This window comes from Pelmatolapia mariae, linkage group LG6, assembly GCF_036321145.2.
Source record: "Pelmatolapia mariae isolate MD_Pm_ZW linkage group LG6, Pm_UMD_F_2, whole genome shotgun sequence".
Taxonomy (NCBI): Eukaryota; Metazoa; Chordata; class Actinopteri; order Cichliformes; family Cichlidae; genus Pelmatolapia; species Pelmatolapia mariae.
The window spans coordinates 1,606,915-1,621,134 of NC_086232.1; the positions used below are offsets into that span (position 1 = coordinate 1,606,915).

A 14,220-nucleotide genomic window follows, 5' to 3' on the forward strand; every position below is an offset into this window, starting at 1 on the left:
TGGCTGCACATGTCCACAGCCAGCAGCACAAGCCCTGGTGTGGTGTACATGGCCTCAGCTAGAGGCACAGGCCCTGGTGTGGTGTAGATGATCTCAGCCAGAGACAAAGGCCCTTGTGTGGTGTAGTTGGCCTCAGCCAGCAGCACAGGCCCTGGGGTGATAAACATGGCCTCATCCAGTAGTACAGCCCTTGGTGTGTTGTAGACGGCCTCATCCAGAGCCACAGGCCGTGTGTGGTATACATGGCCTCAGCCAGATCCAAAGGCTCTGGGGTGGTGTCCATAGCCTCAGCCAGCAGCACAGGTCCTGGTGTGGTGTCCATGGCCTCAGCCAGTAGCACAGGCCCTGGTGTGGTGTAGGTGGCCTAAGCTGGCTGCACAGGTCCACAGCCAGCAGCACAGGCCCTGGTGTGGTGTACATGGCCTCAGCTAGAGGCACAGGCCCTTGGTGTGTTGTAGATGGCCTCATCAGGAGCCACAGGCCCTGTTGTGGTGTAGGTTGCCTCAGTCAGCAGCACAGGCCCTGTGTGGTGTGCATGGCCTCAGCCAGTAGCACAGGCCCTGGTGTGATGTAGACTGCTTCAGCCAGAGCCACAGGCCATGGTGTGGTGTAGGTGGCCTAAGCTGGCTGCACAGGTCCACAGCCAGCAGTACAGGCCCTGGTGTGGTGTCCATGGCCTCAGCCAGATGCACTGGCCGTGGTGTGGTGTAGCTGGCCTCAGCCAGAGCCACAGGCCCTGGTGTGGTGTTCATGGCCTCAGCCAGAGCCAAATGCCCTGGTGTGGTGTCCATAGCTTCAGCCAGCAGCACAGGTCTTGGTGTGGTGTCCATGGCCTCAGCCAGTAGCACAGGCCCTGGTGTGATGTAGACGGCCTCAGCCAGAGCCACAGGCCCTGGTGTGGTGTAGGTGGCCTAAGCTGGCTGCACAGGTCCACAGCCAGAAGCACAGGCCCTGGCGTGGTGTAGGTGGCCTAACCTGGCTGCACAGGTCCACAACCAGAAGCACAGGACCTGGTGTGATGTAGACGGCTTCAGCCAGAGCCACAGGCCCTGGTGTGGTGTAGGTGGCCTAACCTGGCTGCACAGGTCCACAGCCAGAAGCACAGGCCCTGGTGTGGTGTAGGTGGCCTAAGCTGGCTGCACAGGTCCACAGCCAGAAGCACAGGCCCTGGTGTGGTGTCCATGGCCTCAGCCAGAAGCACTGGCCCTGGTGTGGTGTAGATGGCCTCAGACAGAGCCACAGGCCCTTGTTTGGTGTAGTTGGCCTCAGCCAGCACCACAGGCCCTGGTGTGGTGTCCATAGCCTCAGCCAGCCGCACAGGCCCTGGTGTGATGAACATTGCCTCATCCAGCAGCACAGTCCTTGGTGTGTTGTAGACGAACTCATCCAGAGCCACAGGCCCTGGTGTGCTGTACATGGCCTCAGACAAAGCCACAGGCCCTGAAGAGGTGTCCATGGCCTCAGACAAAGCCACAGGCCCTGAAGAGGTGTCCATGGCCTCAGCCAGTAGCACAGGTCCTGGTGTGGTGTAGACGGCCTCAGACAGAGCCACAGGCCTTGGTGTGGTGTAGGTGTCCTAAGCTGGCTGCACAGGTCCCCATCCGGAAGCACTGGCCATGTTGTGTTGTAGATTGCCTCAGCCAGAGCCACAGACCTTGGTGTGGTGTTCATGGCCTAAGCCAGAGCTACAGGCCCACAGCAAGCAGCACAGGCCCTGGTGTGGTGTCCATAGCTCAGCCAGCAGCACAGCTCCTGGTGTGGTGTAGTTGGCCTCAGCCAGCAGCACAGGTCCTGGTGTGGTGTCCATCGCCTCAGCCAGAAACACTGGCCCTGGTGTGATGTAGATGGCCTCAGCCAGAGCCACAGGACCTGGTGTGGTGTTCATGACCTCAGCCAGCATCAAAGGCCCGAGGGTGGTGTACATGGCCTCAGCCAGAGCCACAGGCACTGGTGTGGTGTCCATAGCCTCAGCCAGTAGCACAGGCCCTGGTGTGGTGTAGGTGGCCTAAGCTGGCCGCACAGGTCCACAGCCAGCAGCACAAGCCCTGGTGTGGTGTACATGGCCTCAGCTAGAGGCACAGGCCCTGGTGTGGTGTAGATGATCTCAGCCAGAGACACAGGCCCTTGTGTGGTGTAGTTGGCCTCAGCCAGCAGCACAGGCCCTGGGGTGATAAACATGGCCTCATCCAGTAGTACAGCCCTTGGTGTGTTGTAGACGGCCTCATCCAGAGCCACAGGCCGTGTGTGGTGTACATGGCCTCAGCCAGATCCAAAGGCTCTGGGGTGGTGTCCATAGCCTCAGCCAGCAGCACAGGTCCTGGTGTGGTGTCCATGGCCTCAGCCAGTAGCACAGGCCCTGGTGTGGTGTAGGTGGCCTAAGCTGGCTGCACAGGTCCACAGCCAGCAGCACAGGCCCTGGTGTGGTGTACATGGCCTCAGCTAGAGGCACAGGCCCTGGTGTGGTGTAGATGGTCTCAGCCAGAGACACAGGCCCTTGGTGTGTTGTAGATGGCCTCATCAGGAGCCACAGGCCCTGTTGTGGTGTAGGTTGCCTCAGTCAGCACCACAGGCCCTTTGTGGTGTGCATGGTCTCAGCCAGTAGCACAGGCCCTGGTGTGATGTAGACTGCTTCAGCCAGAGCCACAGGCCATGGTGTGGTGTAGGTGGCCTAAGCTGGCTGCACAGGTCCACAGCCAGCACTACAGGCCCTGGTGTGGTGTCCATAGCCTCAGCCAGATGCACTGGCCGTGGTGTGGTGTAGCTGGCCTCAGCCAGAGCCACAGGCCCTGGTGTGGTGTTCATGGCCTCAGCCAGAGCCAAATGCCCTGGTGTGGTGTCCATAGCTTCAGCCAGCAGCACAGGTCTTGGTGTGGTGTCCATGGCCTCAGCCAGTAGCACAGGCCCTGGTGTGATGTAGACGGCCTCAGCCAGAGCCACAGGCCCTGGTGTGGTGTAGGTGGCCTAAGCTGGCTGCACAGGTCCACAGCCAGAAGCACAGGCCCTGGCGTGGTGTAGGTGGCCTAAGCTGGCTGCACAGGTCCACAACCAGAAGCACAGGACCTGGTGTGATGTAGACGGCTTCAGCCAGAGCTACAGGCCCTGGTGTGGTGTAGGTGGCCTAACCTGGCTGCAGAGGTCCACAGCCAGAAGCACAGGCCCTGGTGTGGTGAAGGTGGCCTAAGCTGGCTGCACAGGTCCACAGCCAGAAGCACAGGCCCTGTGTGGTGTAAATGGCCTCAGCCAGAGCCACAGGCCCTGGGGTGGTGTCCAAAGCCTCAGCCAGCAGCACAGGTCCTGGTGTGGTGTCCATGGTCTCAGCCAGAAGCACAGGCCCTGGTGTAATGTAGACGGCGTCAGCGCAGGCCACAGGCCCTGGTGTAATTTAGATGACCTATGTTAGCAGAATAGGCCTCGGTGTGGTGCGGATGGCCTCACCCGGCAGCACAAGACATTGCTGAAAACAGCCAAAAGGAATGTCGTTAATGTGGCCTCATTAATGGACACCAACACCCTCCTTCTCTGGATCAAAATCAGCTCAGTGACATGAAAAGCAAATTCTTACAGCACCTGGTATTCCCAGGCAGTCTCCCATCCAAGTACTAACCAAGCCCAACCTTGCATAGCTTCCGAGATCAGACGAGATCAGGCTTTAGCAAGGCGGTATGGCCGTAAGCTGCTGGCGTCAGCACAAAGCGTCAATTTATGGTATCAAGTAGTGAGGTGGCCAATACTCGCAGTTACGAACACAAGCCTCCAATTTAACTACAGTGTTAATGGTAACTGCATGCTTGCCTAATACCCTAACCAAAGGACTCATTTTAGCCTTTGATCAGCAACACAGGCCCTGGTGTGGTGTAAATGGCCTCAGCCAGAGCCACAGGACCTGGTGTGGTGTAGTTGGCCTCAGCCAGCATCAAAGGCCCGGGGGTGGTGTACATGGCCTCAGCCAGAGCCACAGGCACTGGTGTGGTGTCCATAGCCTCAGCCAACAGCACAGGCCCTGTTGTGGTGTCCATGGCCTCAGCCAGAAGCACTGGCCCTGGTGTGGTGTAGATGGCCTCAGACAGAGCCACATGCCCTGGTGGGGTGTAGTTGGCCTCAGCCAGCAGCACAGGTCCTGGTGTGGTGTCCATGGCCTCAGCCAGCAGCACAGGCCCTGGTGTGGTGTCCATGGCCTCAGCCAGAAGCACTGGCCCTGGTGTGGTGTAGATGGCCTCAGACAGAGCCACAGGCCCTTGTTTGGTGTAGTTGGCCTCGGCCAGCACCACAGGCCCTGGTGTGGTGTCCATAGCCTCAGCCAGCCGCACAGGCCCTGGTGTGATGAACATTGCCTCATCCAGCAGCACAGTCCTTGGTGTGTTGTAGACGAACTCATCCAGAGCCACAGGCCCTGGTGTGGTGTACATGGCCTCAGACAAAGCCACAGGCCCTGAAGAGGTGTCCATGGCCTCAGACAAAGCCACAGGCCCTGAAGAGGTGTCCATGGCCTCAGCCAGTAGCACAGGTCCTGGTGTGGTGTAGACGGCCTCAGACAGAGCCACAGTCCTTGGTGTGGTGTAGGTGTCCTAAGCTGGTTGCACAGGTCCACATCCGGAAGCACAGGCCCTGTTGTGTTGTAGATTGCCTCAGCCAGAGCCACAGACCTTGGTGTGGTGTTCATGGCCTAAGCCAGAGCTACAGGCCCACAGCAAGCAGCACAGGCCCTGGTGTGGTGTCCATACCTCAGCCAGCAGCACAGCTCCTGTTGTGGTGTAGTTGGCCTCAGCCAGCAGCACAGGTCCTGGTGTGGTGTCCATCGCCTCAGCCAGAAACACTGGCCCTGGTGTGATGTAGATGGCCTCAGCCAGAGCCACAGGACCTGGTGTGGTGTTCATGACCTCAGCCAGCATCAAAGGCCCGGGGGTGGTGTACATGGCCTCAGCCAGAGCCACAGGCACTGGTGTGGTGTCCATAGCCTCAGCCAGCAGCACAGGCCTTGGTGTGGTGTCAATGGCCTCAGCCAGTAGCACAGGCCCTGGTGTGGTGTAGGTGGCCTAAGCTGGCTGCACAGGTCCACAGCCAGCAGCACAAGCCCTGGTGTGGTGTACATGGCCTCAGCTAGAGGCACAGGCCCTGGTGTGGTGTAGATGATCTCAGCCAGAGACACAGGCCCTTGTGTGGTGTAGTTGGCCTCAGCCAGCAGCACAGGCCCTGGGGTGATAAACATGGCCTCATCCAGTAGTACAGCCCTTGGTGTGTTGTAGACGGCCTCATCCAGAGCCACAGGCCGTGTGTGGTGTACATGGCCTCAGCCAGATCCAAAGGCTCTGGGGTGGTGTCCATAGCCTCAGCCAGCAGCACAGGTCCTGGTGTGGTGTCCATGGCCTCAGCCAGTAGCACAGGCCCTGGTGTGGTGTAGGTGGCCTAAGCTGGCTGCACAGGTCCACAGCCAGCAGCACAGGCCCTGGTGTGGTGTACATGGCCTCAGCTAGAGGCACAGGCCCTGGTGTGGTGTAGATGGTCTCAGCCAGAGACACAGGCCCTTGGTGTGTTGTAGATGGCCTCATCAGGAGCCACAGGCCCTGTTGTGGTGTAGGTTGCCTCAGTCAGCACCACAGGCCCTGTGTGGTGTGCATGGCCTCAGCCAGTAGCACAGGCCCTGGTGTGATGTAGACTGCTTCAGCCAGAGCCACAGGCCATGGTGTGGTGTAGGTGGCCTAAGCTGGCTGCACAGGTCCACAGCCAGCAGTACAGGCCCTGGTGTGGTGTCCATGGCCTCAGCCAGATGCACTGGCCGTGGTGTGGTGTAGCTGGCCTCAGCCAGAGCCACAGGCCCTGGTGTGGTGTTCATGGCCTCAGCCAGAGCCAAATGCCCTGGTGTGGTGTCCATAGCTTCAGCCAGCAGCACAGGTCTTGGTGTGGTGTCCATGGCCCCAGCCAGTAGCACAGGCCCTGGTGTGATGTAGACGGCCTCAGCCAGAGCCACAGGCCCTGGTGTGGTGTAGGTGGCCTAAGCTGGCTGCACAGGTCCACAGCCAGAAGCACAGGCCCTGGCGTGGTGTAGGTGGCCTAACCTGGCTGCACAGGTCCACAACCAGAAGCACAGGACCTGGTGTGATGTAGACGGCTTCAGCCAGAGCCACAGGCCCTGGTGTGGTGTAGGTGGCCTAACCTGGCTGCACAGGTCCACAGCCAGAAGCACAGGCCCTGGTGTGGTGAAGGTGGCCTAAGCTGGCTGCACAGGTCCACAGCCAGAAGCACAGGCCCTGTGTGGTGTAAATGGCCTCAGCCAGAGCCACAGGCCATGGGGTGGTGTCCAAAGCCTCAGCCAGCAGCACAGGTCCTGGTGTGGTGTCCATGGTCTCAGCCAGAAGCACAGGCCCTGGTGTAATGTAGACGGCGTCAGCGCAGGCCACAGGCCCTGGTGTAATTTAGATGACCTATGTTAGCAGAATAGGCCTCGGTGTGGTGCGGATGGCCTCACCCGGCAGCACAAGACATTGCTGAAAACAGCCAAAAGGAATGTCGTTAATGTGGCCTCATTAATGGACACCAACACCCTCCTTCTCTGGATCAAAACCAGCTCAGTGACATGAAAAGCAAATTCTTACAGCACCTGGTATTCCCAGGCAGTCTCCCATCCAAGTACTAACCAAGCCCAACCTTGCATAGCTTCCGAGATCAGACGAGATCGGGCTTTGGCAAGGCGGTATGGCCGTAAGCTGCTGGCGTAAGCACAAAGCGTCAATTTATGATATCAAGTAGTGAGGTGGCCAATACTCGCAGTTACGAACACAAGCCTCCAATTTAACTACAGTGTTAATGGTAACTGCATGCTTGCCTAATACCCTAACCAAAGGACTCATTTTAGCCTTTGATCAGCAACACAGGCCCTGGTGTGGTGTAAATGGCCTCAGCCAGAGCCACAGGACCTGGTGTGGTGTAGTTGGCCTCAGCCAGCATCAAAGGCCCGGGGGTGGTGTACATGGCCTCAGCCAGAGCCACAGGCACTGGTGTGGTGTCCATAGCCTCAGCCAACAGCACAGGCCCTGTTGTGGTGTCCATGGCCTCAGCCAGAAGCACTGGCCCTGGTGTGGTGTAGATGGCCTCAGACAGAGCCACATGCCCGGGTGGGGTGTAGTTGGCCTCAGCCAGCAGCACAGGTCCTGGTGTGGTGTACATGGCCTCAGCCAGCAGCACAGGCCCTGGTGTGGTGTCCATGGCCTCAGCCAGAAGCACTGGCCCTGGTGTGGTGTAGATGGCCTCAGACAGAGCCACAGGCCCTTGTTTGGTGTAGTTGGCCTCAGCCAGCACCACAGGCCCTGGTGTGGTGTCCATAGCCTCAGCCAGCCGCACAGGCCCTGGTGTGATGAACATTGCCTCATCCAGCAGCACAGTCCTTGGTGTGTTGTAGACGACCTCATCCAGAGCCACAGGCCCTGGTGTGGTGTACATGGCCTCAGACAAAGCCACAGGCCCTGAAGAGGTGTCCATGGCCTCAGCCAGTAGCACAGGTCCTGGTGTGGTGTAGACGGCCTCAGACAGAGCCACAGGCCTTGGTGTGGTGTAGGTGGCCTAAGCTGGCTGCACAGGTCCACATCCGGAAGCACAGGCCCTGTTGTGTTGTAGATTGCCTCAGCCAGAGCCACAGACCTTGGTGTGGTGTAGATGGCCTCAGACAGAGCCACAGGCCCTTGTTTGGTGTAGTTGGCCTCGGCCAGCACCACAGGCCCTGGTGTGGTGTCCATAGTCTCAGCCAGCCGCACAGGCCCTGGTGTGATGAACATTGCCTCATCCAGCAGCACAGTCTTTGGTGTGTTGTAGACGAACTCATCCAGAGCCACAGGCCCTGGTGTGGTGTACATGGCCTCAGACAAAGCCACAGGCCCTGAAGAGGTGTCCATGGCCTCAGACAAAGCCACAGGCCCTGAAGAGGTGTCCATGGCCTCAGCCAGTAGCACAGGTCCTGGTGTGGTGTAGACGGCCTCAGACAGAGCCACAGTCCTTGGTGTGGTGTAGATGTCCTAAGCTAGCTGCACAGGTCCACATCCGGAAGAACTGGCCCTGTTGTGTTGTAGATTGCCTCAGCCAGAGCCACAGACCTTGGTGTGGTGTTCATGGCCTAAGCCAGAGCTACAGGCCCACAGCAAGCAGCACAGGCCCTGGTGTGGTGTTCATAGCTCAGCCAGCAGCACAGCTCCTGTTGTGGTGTAGTTGGCCTCAGCCAGCAGCACAGGTCCTGGTGTGGTGTCCATGGCCTCAGCCAGCAGCACAGGTCCTGGTGTGGTGTCCATCGCCTCAGCCAGAAACACTGGCCCTGGTGTGATGTAGATGGCCTCAGCCAGAGCCACAGGACCTGGTGTGGTGTTCATGACCTCAGCCAGCATCAAAGGCCCGGGGGTGGTGTACATGGCCTCAGCCAGAGCCACAGGCACTGGTGTGGTGTCCATAGCCTCAGCCAGCAGCACAGGCCTTGGTGTGGTGTCAATGGCCTCAGCCAGTAGCACAGGCCCTGGTGTGGTGTAGGTGGCCTAAGCTGGCTGCACAGGTCCACAGCCAGCAGCACAAGCCCTGGTGTGGTGTACATGGCCTCAGCTAGAGGCACAGGCCCTGGTGTGGTGTAGATGATCTCAGCCAGAGACACAGGCCCTTGTGTGGTGTAGTTGGCCTCAGCCAGCAGCACAGGCCCTGGGGTGATAAACATGGCCTCATCCAGTAGTACAGCCCTTGGTGTGTTGTAGACGGCCTCATCCAGAGCCACAGGCCGTGTGTGGTGTACATGGCCTCAGCCAGATCCAAAGGCTCTGGGGTGGTGTCCATAGCCTCAGCCAGCAGCACAGGTCCTGGTGTGGTGTCCATGGCCTCAGCCAGTAGCACAGGCCCTGGTGTGGTGTAGGTGGCCTAAGCTGGCTGCACAGGTCCACAGCCAGCAGCACAGGCCCTGTTGCGGTGTACATGGCCTCAGCTAGAGGCACAGGCCCTGGTGTGGTGTAGATGGTCTCAGCTAGAGGCACAGGCCCTTGGTGTGTTGTAGATGGCCTCATCAGGAGCCACAGGCCCTGTTGTGGTGTAGGTTGCCTCAGTCAGCACCACAGGCCCTGTGTGGTGTGCATGGCCTCAGCCAGTAGCACAGGACCTGGTGTGATGTAGACTGCTTCAGCCAGAGCCACAGGCCATGGTGTGGTGTAGGTGGCCTAAGCTGGCTGCACAGGTCCACAGCCAGCAGTACAGGCCCTGGTGTGGTGTCCATGGCCTCAGCCAGATGCACTGGCCGTGGTGTGGTGTAGCTGGCCTCAGCCAGAGCCACAGGCCCTGGTGTGGTGTTCATGGCCTCAGCCAGAGCCAAATGCCCTGGTGTGGTGTCCATAGCTTCAGCCAGCAGCACAGGTCTTGGTGTGGTGTCCATGGCCTCAGCCAGTAGCACAGGCCCTGGTGTGATGTAGACGGCCTCAGCCAGAGCCACAGGCCCTGGTGTGGTGTAGGTGGCCTAAGCTGGCTGCACAGGTCCACAACCAGAAGCACAGGCCCTGGCGTGGTGTAGGTGGCCTAACCTGGCTGCACAGGTCCACAACCAGAAGCACAGGACCTGGTGTGATGTAGACGGCCTCAGCCAGAGCCACAGGCCCTGGTGTGGTGTAGGTGGCCTAACCTGGCTGCACAGGTCCACAGCCAGAAGCACAGGCCCTGTGTGGTGTAAATGGCCTCAGCCAGAGCCACAGGCCCTGGGGTGGTGTCCAAAGCCTCAGCCAGCAGCACAGGTCCTGGTGTGGTGTCCATGGTCTCAGCCAGAAGCACAGGCCCTGGTGTAATGTAGACGGCGTCAGCGCAGGCCACAGGCCCTGGTGTAATTTAGATGACCTATGTTAGCAGAATAGGCCTCGGTGTGGTGCGGATGGTCTCACCCGGCAGCACAAGACATTGCTGAAAACAGCCAAAAGGAATGTCGTTAATGTGGCCTCATTAATGGACACCAACACCCTCCTTCTCTGGATCAAAACCAGCTCAGTGACATGAAAAGCAAATGCTTACAGCACCTGGTATTCCCAGGCAGTCTCCCATCCAAGTACTAACCAAGCCCAACCTTGCATAGCTTCCGAGATCAGACGAGATCGGGCTTTGGCAAGGCGGTATGGCCGTAAGCTGCTGGCGTCAGCACAAAGCGTCAATTTATGGTATCAAGTAGTGAGGTGGCCAATACTCGCAGTTACGAACACAAGCCTCCAATTTAACTACAGTGTTAATGGTAACTGCATGCTTGCCTAATACCCTAACCAAAGGACTCATTTTAGCCTTTGATCAGCAACACAGGCCCTGGTGTGGTGTAAATGGCCTCAGCCAGAGCCACAGGACCTGGTGTGGTGTAGTTGGCCTCAGCCAGCATCAAAGGCCCGGGGGTGGTGTACATGGCCTCAGCCAGAGCCACAGGCACTGGTGTGGTGTCCATAGCCTCAGCCAACAGCACAGGCCCTGTTGTGGTGTCCATGGCCTCAGCCAGAAGCACTGGCCCCGGTGTGGTGTAGATGGCCTCAGACAGAGCCACATGCCCTGGTGGGGTGTAGTTGGCCTCAGCCAGCAGCACAGGTCCTGGTGTGGTGTAGTTGGCCTCAGCCAGCATCAAAGGCCCGGGGGTGGTGTACATGGCCTCAGCCAGAGCCACAGGCACTGGTGTGGTGTCCATAGCCTCAGCCAGAAGCACTGGCCCTGGTGTGGTGTAGATGGCCTAAGCTGGCTGCACAGGTCCACAGCCAGCAGCACAGGCCCTGGTGTGGTGTACATGGCCTCAGCTAGAGGCACAGGCCCTGGTGTGGTGTAGATGGTCTCAGCCAGAGACACAGGCCCTTGGTGTGTTGTAGATGGCCTCATCAGGAGCCACAGGCCCTGTTGTGGTGTAGGTTGCCTCAGTCAGCAGCACAGGCCCTGTGTGGTGTCCATAGCCTCAGCCAGCCGCACAGGCCCTGGTGTGATGAACACTGCCTCATCCAGCAGCACAGTCCTTGGTGTGTTGTAGACGACCTCATCCAGAGCCACAGGCCCTGGTGTGGTGTACATGGCCTCAGACAAAGCCACAGGCCCTGAAGAGGTGTCCATGGCCTCAGCCAGTAGCACAGGTCCTGGTGTGGTGTAGACGGCCTCAGACAGAGCCACAGGCCTTGAAGAGGTGTAGGTGGCCTAAGCTGGCTGCACAGGTCCACATCCGGAAGCTCAGGCCCTGTTGTGTTGTAGATTGCCTCAGCCAGAGCCACAGACCTTGGTGTGGTGTTCATGGCCTAAGCCAGAGCTACAGGCCCACAGCAAGCAGCACAGGCCCTGGTGTGGTGTCCATAGCTCAGCCAGCAGCACAGCTCCTGTTGTGGTGTAGTTGGCCTCAGCCAGCAGCACAGGTCCTGGTGTGGTGTCCATCGCCTCAGCCAGAAACACTGGCCCTGGTGTGATGTAGATGGCCTCAGCCAGAGCCACAGGACCTGGTGTGGTGTTCATGACCTCAGCCAGCATCAAAGGCCCGGGGGTGGTGTACATGGCCTAAGCCAGAGCCACAGGCACTGGTGTGGTGTCCATAGCCTCAGCCAGCAGCACAGGCCTTGGTGTGGTGTCCATGGCCTCAGCCAGTAGCACAGGCCCTGGTGTGGTGTAGGTGGCCTAAGCTGGCTGCACAGGTCCACAGCCAGCAGCACAAGCCCTGGTGTGGTGTACATGGCCTCAGCTAGAGGCACAGGCCCTGGTGTGGTGTAGATGATCTCAGCCAGAGACACAGGCCCTTGTGTGGTGTAGTTGGCCTCAGCCAGCAGCACAGGCCCTGGGGTGATAAACATGGCCTCATCCAGTAGTACAGCCCTTGGTGTGTTGTAGACGGCCTCATCCAGAGCCACAGGCCGTGTGTGGTGTACATGGCCTCAGCCAGATCCAAAGGCTCTGGGGTGGTGTCCATAGCCTCAGCCAGCAGCACAGGTCCTGGTGTGGTGTCCATGGCCTCAGCCAGTAGCACAGGCCCTGGTGTGGTGTAGGTGGCCTAAGCTGGCTGCACAGGTCCACAGCCAGCAGCACAGGCCCTGGTGTGGTGTACATGGCCTCAGCTAGAGGCACAGGCCCTGGTGTGGTGTAGATGGTCTCAGCCAGAGACACAGGCCCTTGGTGTGTTGTAGATGGCCTCATCAGGAGCCACAGGCCCTGTTGTGGTGTAGGTTGCCTCAGTCAGCAGCACAGGCCCTGTGTGGTGTCCATGGCCTCAGCCAGTAGCACAGGCCCTGGTGTGATGTAGACTGCTTCAGCCAGAGCCACAGGCCATGGTGTGGTGTAGGTGGCCTAAGCTGGCTGCACAGGTCCACAGCCAGCAGCACAGGCCCTGGTGTGGTGTCCATGGCCTCAGCCAGATGCACTGGCCGTGGTGTGGTGTAGCTGGCCTCAGCCAGAGCCACAGGCCCTGGTGTGGTGTTCATGGCCTCAGCCAGAGCCAAATGCCCTGGTGTGGTGTCCATAGCTTCAGCCAGCAGCACAGGTCTTGGTGTGGTGTCCATGGCCTCAGCCAGTAGCACAGGCCCTGGTGTGATGTAGATGGCCTCAGCCAGAGCCACAGGCCCTGGTGTGGTGTAGGTGGCCTAAGCTGGCTGCACAGGTCCACAGCCAGAAGCACAGGCCCTGGCGTGGTGTAGGTGGCCTAACCTGGCTGCACAGGTCCACAACCAGAAGCACAGGACCTGGTGTGATGTAGACGGCTTCTGCCAGAGCCACAGGCCCTGGTGTGGTGTAGGTGGCCTAAGCTGGCTGCACAGGTCCACAGCCAGAAGCCACAGGCCCTGTGTGGTGTAAATGGCCTCAGCCAGAGCCACAGGCCCTGGGGTGGTGTCCAAAGCCTCAGCCAGCAGCACAGGTCCTGGTGTGGTGTCCATGGTCTCAGCCAGAAGCACAGGCCCTGGTGTAATGTAGACGGCGTCAGCGCAGGCCACAGGCCCTGGTGTAATTTAGATGACCTATGTTAGCAGAATAGGTCTCGGTGTGGTGCGGATGGCCTCACCCGGCAGCACAAGACATTGCTGAAAACAGCCAAAAGGAATGTCGTTAATGTGGCCTCATTAATTGACACCAACACCCTCCTTCTCTGGATCAAAACCAGCTAAGTGACATGAAAAGCAAATGCTTACAGCACCTGGTATTCCCAGGCAGTCTCCCATCCAAGTACTAACCAAGCCCAACCTTGCATAGCTTCCGAGATCAGACGAGATCGGGCTTTGGCAAGGCGGTATGGCCGTAAGCTGCTGGCGTCAGCACAAAGCGTCAATTTATGGTATCAAGTAGTGAGGTGGCCAATACTCGCAGTTACGAACACAAGCCTCCAATTTAACTACAGTGTTAATGGTAACTGCATGCTTGCCTAATACCCTAACCAAAGGACTCATTTTAGCCTTTGATCAGCAACACAGGCCCTGGTGTGGTGTAAATGGCCTCAGCCAGAGCCACAGGACCTGGTGTGGTGTAGTTGGCCTCAGCCAGCATCAAAGGCCCGGGGGTGGTGTACATGGCCTCAGCCAGAGCCACAGGCACTGGTGTGGTGTCCATAGCCTCAGCCAACAGCACAGGCCCTGTTGTGGTGTCCATGGCCTCAGCCAGAAGCACTGGCCCTGGTGTGGTGTAGATGGCCTCAGACAGAGCCACATGCCCTGGTGGGGTGTAGTTGGCCTCAGCCAGCAGCACAGGTCCTGGTGTGGTGTCCATGGCCTCAGCCAGCAGCACAGGCCCTGGTGTGGTGTCCATGGCCTCAGCCAGAAGCACTGGCCCTGGTGTGGTGTAGCTGGCCTCAGACAGAGCCACAGGCCCTGGTGTGGTGTTCATGGCCTCAGCCAGAGCCAAATGCCCTGGTGTGGTGTCCATAGCTTCAGCCAGCAGCACAGGTCTTCGTGTGGTGTCCATGGCCTCAGCCAGTAGCACAGGCCCTGGTTTGATGTAGACGGCCTCAGCCAGAGCCACAGGCCCTGGTGTGGTGTAGGTGGCCTAAGCTGGCTGCACAGGTCCACAACCAGAAGCACAGGCCCTGGCGTGGTGTAGGTGGCCTAACCTGGCTGCACAGGTCCACAACCAGAAGCACAGGACCTGGTGTGATGTAGACGGCTTCAGCCAGAGCCACAGGCCCTGGTGTGGTGTAGGTGGCCTAACCTGGCTGCACAGGTCCACAGCCAGAAGCACAGGCCCTGGTGTGGTGTAGGTGGCCTAAGCTGGCTGCACAGGTCCACAGCAAGAAGCACAGGCCCT

The 14,220-nt window shown here is 59.1% G+C and overlaps 2 non-coding genes and 2 pseudogenes across 2 annotated transcripts; all 4 read right to left on the minus strand.

Moving 5' to 3' along the window:
- Positions 1–3,555: 3,555 nt before the first annotated feature.
- On the minus strand, positions 3,556–3,674 carry LOC134629947 (5S ribosomal RNA; annotated as a pseudogene).
- A 2,909-nt stretch (positions 3,675–6,583) lies between these two features.
- LOC134629900 (5S ribosomal RNA) lies at positions 6,584–6,702 on the minus strand (annotated as a pseudogene).
- A 3,299-nt stretch (positions 6,703–10,001) lies between these two features.
- LOC134630185 (5S ribosomal RNA) lies at positions 10,002–10,120 on the minus strand. Its single transcript, XR_010094247.1, has one exon. It is a non-coding gene; the product is annotated as a 5S ribosomal RNA (ribosomal RNA).
- A 2,988-nt stretch (positions 10,121–13,108) lies between these two features.
- LOC134630186 (5S ribosomal RNA) lies at positions 13,109–13,227 on the minus strand. Its single transcript, XR_010094248.1, has one exon. It is a non-coding gene; the product is annotated as a 5S ribosomal RNA (ribosomal RNA).
- Between the last annotated feature and the right edge of the window lie 993 nt (positions 13,228–14,220).